Here is an 8,439-nt window from a genome sequence, read left to right as displayed (position 1 = left end):
ATAATAATTATAAACAGGATTGTACGGCGTGGCAAATTAAGAATAAACAAGCTTCCTGTAAAAACGGCGACATTTCTAATGTTGACACAGGTACCAACAAGATTATTCAACAGTACATTAATTTTACATTGGTGGTAGTTTTTCGTGTAAAAGTATGCTAGAAAACGGCTATTTGACTATTCTAGCAGTAACTGCTTGACTTGGAAATGATCGAAAAAAAAGTTTCCTACATCCAATTAGAAATTCCATCAGCTGCTTCCTCCTATCTATCACATTGGCTGCTCGTTGACCAAGACGAACCCGTGCCCTACAAACCTAACCCAAAAATTCCCCATGAACTCGTGGCAAGTGCAGAGGTATATTCGGCTTGCAGTGGGCGAGTATTTGCATCATCATTTCCTACCTCTTCCCTGCATTGACTTGCATTCTGACGTGGAAGGCGCCAGTGTGACCCAACAAATGAGATCACCAGTGCTTGTACGTTGAAGATGAGTGGTGTTCTCTGTACAAGAACAGCTGATCTGGTCATAATGGAATAGCAACTACGAGCAGTCAATCAAGCTCAAGCTCATTAGGAAAGGAATTCGTGTTCTCTCATGCGATATGAAAAGTATTAAAAAAAAAAAATATTATCGCGCTCTCCCAAAACGCTTATACATGCAGACATCACTTCATTTGTCAAGTCTATTGGTATATAGTATTATGGAACTCTGGGCCTTATATCAGGCCATATGTTCTCTTCTTATACAGGACTGATGCATGCTTTAAAATAATGAATCAAGGAGAGGAAATTGCATGATTTTTGAAAAGGATTCATTCAAAAAAATGGATTATAGTTTCGCTTGCTTTAAACATAGTAAATGCATCCTTTCAAAGAATGGATCCTATCCCCCCTTGCATTGAACCGAGCAAATATTTGAATTGAAAGGAGTCGTAGCTTCTCTGGCTTTTTTGGGTAAGTAAGTACCTTCGAAAGGGGTCAGTACTTCCCTTTCATTAAACCGAACTAATGCTCAAATTGAAAGAAGGAACTACATCGTCTCTCTGTCGCGTAACTGCATCCTCTGCATCCCTCGCCTCTAACTGAGCTAGAGCTTGAATTGAAAAAAGGAACTATATTACCTGCATCTTGCTGGACCTTCTACCATCCTTTGAAAGGGATCTTATCTTCCCTCGGCTTAAACCGAGAAAATTTCTGAATTAGAAGAAGGAACCATAATGTCTTTTGTCATCTGCCGGGCAAATCCTTTGAAAGAAGGAACCTCCTCTTGCCGTCAGTCGGGAAGATGCAACCTTTGAAAGAAGGGATCATATTCTACCTTGCCTTTAACCGAGTAAATGCCTAAATTAATATAATATAATTTATTATGTATTATCACTCTACAAAATTAATGTTAATATCTTTCTTATTAATATTGGCATTACATCCCCACACTAGGACAGAGCCGCCTTCGCAGCTTAGTGTTCATTAAGCACTTCCACGGTTGTTAACTGCGAGGTTTCTAAGCCAAGTTACCATTTTTGCATTCGTATATCATGAGGCCAACACGATGATACTATTATGCCCAGGAAAGTCGAGACAATTTCCAATCTGAAAATTATCTAGACCGGCACCGGGAATCGAACCCAGACACACTCAGCAAGGTCTTGCTTTGTAGCCACGCGTCTTACCGCACGGCTAAGGAGGCTAATATATAGCAGGTAAATTAGCCAACTATGAAATTTTTTTCGACTCTCTTCAAAGGAACTTAATTTCCACTGGGAATTCCTTGTTTATTAAATTGAATATTTTGTTTTCATTACTAACTTATACACACCATCTTATTATATGTTTTGTCTTAATTTTTCTGATAAGTCCTCTAATGAGGGGGCTCTTAACAGAGCTTTTTGATGCGGGGGCTGACGGCGGGCTCTTATATATATATATATATATATATATATATATATATATATAAATAAATAATATATATATATATATATATATAAATGAAAGCGGGAACCATATCGTCCTTTGCCTTCTGGAGGGCAAATGCATTCTCAGAAAGAATATATCATATCTTCTTTGGCTTAAACTGAGCAAATGTCTGAATTGAATATGAAAACCATATCGTATTTTGCCTTTTGACGGTCAAGTGCATCCTTGGAAAGAAGGTTGTCTCACACCGAGAAATTGCCTTAAGGTGATTATAGAATGAAGCCAGAAATCAGCCATTTTGTAAACCACGTGCTTTTCCAATATTTTTTTCAAGAGCACGAGATGAAAGAACCATAACGCGTATGGGGCTGAAATAATGGTAGGTCGTTTGCTTAGTTATGCTGGAGTTATGCTTTTGGAAGTGTATGTAGCTAAACGTGTGGTGAATTTGAAATTCACCATGGGCTTCATTCTATAATCACCTTAATTAAACAAATTAATCATGTCCTCTCTTGCCTTCTGTCTGAACAAATGAATCATATTTTCTCTTCTCCTTCAGAAATAACTAATAAAATAGTTTTTGCTCTTGAGCACTTAAAAATTTTGCTATTCCAGTGTCCGTCTTTTGCGGTTTGTCTTAGTAGTCAACGACGATCTTGCTACTGACCCAGTGGTAAAAAGATGTTAAGTAAAAAAGGCAGATAATAAACATTTCATAAAGTCTACCACTGTTCCTTCGAGCAGTGGTTTAACACATTCTTTAATTCAAAACAATTCAAAGCATCCCTCTTATAATGTTTAAGCGATAATAGGGCACTGCACGGAAATATCTGTTTCTCTTTCGTTCTTCAAACATTTTGACGTTTACTGGCCTTGTTGTTTTCAAATTTCTTTGCAGCGAGAAAGAGACAAAGCAGCCCGTGCAGTGCCCTATAGTTATAAATAATTGAATATGGATGAATAATTGAATGATTTTCCAGAGGATTATTTTTAAGAAAGTTCCGTGAAATTCCTGAAAAACTTCTTAAAAACTCCCTAAAGCTTTTCAGAGGAATTCTTGAAGGTATTTTTTGGGAATTTAGAAAAAAATCTCAATAGAAAAATTCCCAGAGAGGTGGGTTGATTTATTGATTAAAGAAATTCCATGTGAATTTCGAATGCAATTCTGGAGAAAATTTCTTGAAGAATTTCTTTTCGTTTTGAACGATCTACTCGTCGTATCTCGCCAATTAGAAGGTGGTGGTTAGATACGATGTCAGCGCTATGTTTATTCCGGACATCAAGAAGGATCCATCTCTTTTTGCGACGGAAGCAGATGTTGTTGACTCACGTTTCAGTATGTTCATCACGAGAGTATCACGTGTGCACTGGTCGACGGGGAAAGAGTGATCTCCAATCACTAAGCAAAGTTTGGAATAATTGTCTTGGAGATTCCGTAGTACATACACATAGGAAAATCTTGTAGCAATTATAACAACTGACCCAAAATTTCCTCAATGTTATTTTCTCGAAGTATTGCTGGACAAATGCAACCTAATGAGGCACTCGCCTTGCAATCGATTGAACCACATCTGGTATTATATAACATTACATGCTGTTCACTTTTTGAACTGCATCAAAGTAACAAGTTGATGCAGTTTGAAAAATTGAGCTCAAACACAGTTACATTTACTCAAGTCAAATCATGATACTGAAGAAAGACACGAGTATTTTATTCGTGGCGCACTAAAGCAGTAGAATGATTGCAGCAGACTTTTTTCCAACTTCATGGAAAAGTTTAACGAGTCACACGTGCCTAAAACGACTTCCATTTAGCGGATCCTTCTCACGCACCACCGGCACCAAAATGCGTCGTACTTATATTTCAGTAGTCTTGATTACGGGCCTTCGTCGTTGTCGTCGTCGCCGTATCGCTTGCCTGAGCAAAAATGTTGTCTCCATCAATGAAGGAAAATCCCAGAGAGGCATTTTCCGCAGCAATGCGCTCAATTCTCTCGTTTTCCTTTGCATCACGCAAAAAAGGATCTGAACAGTGAACAGGCCCTAGCTTCGTATTATTACCCATCAGCAGCACCCTTCGAAACGATTCGAGACAACAAAGAAGACATATAACGCAATGTGCAGTGCGGCGCTCTCATCAACCGCACAAACGCAAATAATGGTCAATAAAATCCCGGTCCTATTTTCTATACCGTTTTTGGGCACCTGAACAGCAAGGGAAGCACCTTCACACTTCGGTTCGACTGCAGCGCGGTGACTGCAATTTTCCGAAACTCATTCACCACGCTAGATCCGAACACCCGAACACATTTGCTGCCTTTTATGATTTGAAATGGTTTGTAGAAGCCCACCACACTGCTGCACCTCGCTCGTATTTCCAGCACCGAGCCTTCTTCATTACGGTTCTTTTATGGTGGCGGGATTTTATTGCCAACCCGGTTGACATTCTATCTTTGGTTGAGTTTACATTAGTGCTAGAGCTAGGCTATGGTGTTCTTGCGGTGGGATGAAGATTCCTCATCAATTTCCGTCTGGTCTTTGGAAAAAGGAGTGTTTTTGGAATGAAAGGCGTAGCCGAACGCTGCCGTCGTCGAAGTTGGAACGGGAGACGTCAGCATACTTGGTATCGAGCTTGACGATGAATAATGAAGAGGATTTTCCGCATTTGAGAGGCAGCAATCAAGTTTTTTTTTGTTCCATTCTAGACGGTAGCTTGTCAAGTTTTGACCGAGAGGACTCGAAAGACCGGGTAAATGAATTCCTTTGAACTGTAGTGTGGAGGCTTGGTTGGTTTGGAACACATTACGCATTTAGTCAAACTCCGCAGGGAGTCGATGTCTGGAACGCTGCAATGAAAACAATATTGTGACATCAATAATTAAATCTAACAAAATTGAAAGCGTTTGTATTGAGGCAAAAGCTGTCTCATGACCTTTTTTTATAAAGGGAGAATATCAGTATATTAATTTGAGAAGCAGCCTCGATTTGATTGTGTTCCAAACAAATTACTTTTTAGTAATGTATAAAATATAACTTAAATTATTATGGGATTGAGTAACAAAGATCGATTTCGGGAAAAGTAGAAAGTTTTTATTACAAAATTGTATTTTAACAAATGTCTGCGATAAAATCGGGATTAGTTAGTTCAGAATTTGGGTGTTTATTTGTAGCCAACGTGGATTTTAAATTCAATTCGGACAAAATGAATGAATGTTGCCTACAATTCTGTCAGCCTGTAGTAGCTGAAACTCTTAATAAGTCGTTTTTCCCATATTATAGTTTTCTTAGTATATAAAATTCCATTTTTTTCTATTTCTCGTTTCAGGTAAAAATTATTGTCGATATTCAGCGCAAGAATGAGGTATGTTCAAAGCTTATTTTTTGGAGTAAATCCCAACAGATTTTTAGAGGAACTTCTGAAATTCTCGGTGGAATACCTAAAAAACGCGTTGGCATTCATTGTAAAATTGTTGGAGGAGTTTTAAAAAATCCCACGGTGGATTTACACAAGAAATGACCCTTGGAATTGCTGGAGTAATTTCCGAAGCAATTTCCGTTGAATTACCAGAAAGAATTTTAAGTTTTTCAAAAAAAAACCCTGCTCTTTCATTTATTTATTTCCTGTACTATCTAATTGGCTGGCTGGTTTAGACTATGTGTGGTTGGAAAAGGAAGGCCAATCTTCATACCGTATCGAATTATAACGGCCAACGGTGCATAACGTTTGCAGCCTCCCGCGGAATGGTAGTCCGAAGCAACTTCTTTTCCCGCAAAAATATCCACAACGCCACAAGGATATCACCTAACCAAGAAACGGAAAACCAAATCGACCACGTTCTAAACGACTGAAAATTCTTCTCCGACATCACGAGCGTCCGCACCTACCGCAGTGCGAATATTTAATCCGACCACTACCTCGTTGCAGTATGGCTGCGCTTAAAATTCTCGATGGTGTACAACACGCATCGAAGTCGAACGCCGCTGCTTAACATTGGGCGGCTACAAGACGGTAGACTAGTCCAAGACTAAGTTCAACAGCTGGTAGCGGCACTCCCAATGGAAGAGCAGCAAGGCGCAGTTACTCTTGAAGATGGTTGGAGAGATATTCGATCCGCTATTGGAAGTACCACAGCCGCTGCACTTGCACGGTGCCCCTGAGAAACGACTGGTATGACGGCGAATGTGAGCAGTTAGTGGAAGAAAAGAATGCAGAATGGATGAAATTGCTGCGACATTGCACAAGAGCGAACGAGGCATGATGAAAAAGGAGACGAAACAGACAAAACTCGATTTTCCTAAGGAAAAAGCGCCGTGCAGAGACGGAGTAAGTGTTCCGCGCTAGTAACACACGGAAGTTCTAGGAGAAGTTGAACCGTTCACGTAAGGGCCACGTGCCGCACCCTGACATGTGTAAGGACATAAACGGCAATCTTCTTACAAACGAGCGTGACACTATCCAATGGTGGCGGCAGCACTACGAAGAGCAGCAATGGCGAACTTGGAAGCACGTACGCAATACATACGTTTTCCAGCTGCGGATCTCCAGGAAATGCAGGAGGTCGACCGGCTGAAAAACATCAAAGTCTTTGGGGTTTGCCAACACCAGGAGAATGATTTAAATACGGTGGTGATGCACTGGGTAGAGCGTTACACTGGGTGATCACCAAGATTTGGGAGTTTCATCTACAGAAAGGACGATAAGCTGGATTGTAGCAATAACCTGAACGCTGAACGCCTTGAAGGCCGCCGTACCAAACTGACTATCTACAAAACGTTTATTAGACCGATAGTCCTCTACGGACACGAGACTTGGACAATGCTCGAGGAGGATCAACGCGCATTTAGAGTTTCGAAAGGAAAGTGTTTTGTATTATCTATGGCTCGGTGCAAATGGAAAACGGTACATAGAGGAAGCGAATGAACTACGAGTTGCAACAGCTGTTGGGAGAACTATCCAACGTTCACACCGCGAAAATAGGAAGACTGCGGTGGGACGGGCACGTAGTCAAAGTGTCGGACAATAACCCGGTGAAAATGGTTCTCAAATCTCGACAACGACCTAACGGGTGCAAGAAGGGAAGGTGCACAGCGAGCAAGGTTGATCGAACAGGTGGAAGACGATTTACGGACCCTCCGCAGGTTACCTGGCTGGTGAGGTGACGTGCAGCCATGGACCGAGTTGAATGGAGAAAACTTTTATTTACTGCACAGGCCACTCAGGCCTTAGTCTGAGGAATATATAATAATTAGACTATGTGTAAAATATGTATTCCTATTTCTTCAAACTCTATAATTTTGAAAAATCACTATAATAAAGAAATTAATAATAATCTTCAAACACATTTTGTTTAGTGTTTGAACTGGATTTTCGAGCACACCTTCAGAATTTCTACTTTTTGTAGTGATTTTATGGTGGTATGCCAGACAAACGAGAAGATGCTTCATCCTAATGAGATCAACGTCGACGACATCAAACCACTTATTCTTGGAACGGCTTTTCAAATTTTACATCGAACTGTTCCACCTGCTCAAGCAGCATCTACATCGACCACCAAACCGTGTCTATGTGACATCATCATTTTCATCGTCATCGTGACAGACTACTTGAAAATTATTGAGCGAGCCAGAATGAAAGGGGAATGAACGGAAAAATTTTCCACCAAATTAATCCAACTAGGATTTGAGATTGCCTTTCTCGAACATAATCCAGCTAAACTTTAATATGATTTCACAATTTTGTGAAACTTCATGCTTCTACACGCCAGAGATTGATTGCAAGAATTTCCTTCCATAACATCATCAAACAGAATGACGTAAGCGCCCAAACGACAGGAAATACCGCTAAAACATATTCAACCTCGACCGGCAACAATACACTTTCGTAGGTTCGGGATGATGGGCGGGAAAAACCGGGTGCACCTGCTGCAGAGAGCGAACCGAGTACCGGTCGTCTCGATTGCCAACATCAGCAGCAGCACCCACCGGTAGCGATTACGACTTGGCACCGCAGGCGCAACAACTGCTACACTCTACGATAGCTGCTTCTAGTCTCCGCAACCGAATCAAGCGCATTGCAAAGGAAAATTGCAACGCGAATGAAAATATCGCTGGGTCCGCGCGGTGTGGGGTGAAGTACCCTTTCTGTCGAGCAATTTACATGTTTCCCGCCCTCGCTAGGACTGAGGCACCGGTACCGGTCACCGACACTACACTGGTAATACGAACGAGTGAACGCCACTCGAGAGCACGGAGCTGTTGATGAGGTCGGGGTCTGCCGGTCGAGAATGGTGGAGAGTTTTCCTTGCACAACGGGTTTCCCTCCCAGTGTGTGGGGTTTTCCCATCACAAACACGCAAGCATTCTATCGTTCGTTCGTTTTTCCGTTCCGTTGCCGTGTCGGTTTCTTTCTGGTCGAGGTCCTTCATCGGGGCTTTTACTGTTCTTTTCGATAATAAGCATAGTATGCTTAGAAATTAATTTTCTATTTAAGACATGTGGAATGGAATCTGTTTTCCATTCGTTTT

This window comes from Armigeres subalbatus, chromosome 2 (assembly GCF_024139115.2).
Source record: "Armigeres subalbatus isolate Guangzhou_Male chromosome 2, GZ_Asu_2, whole genome shotgun sequence".
In the NCBI taxonomy this organism is placed as follows: domain Eukaryota; kingdom Metazoa; phylum Arthropoda; class Insecta; order Diptera; family Culicidae; genus Armigeres; species Armigeres subalbatus.
The sequence above is the reverse complement of the archived record's forward strand: the minus strand, read 5'-3'. Positions refer to the sequence as shown.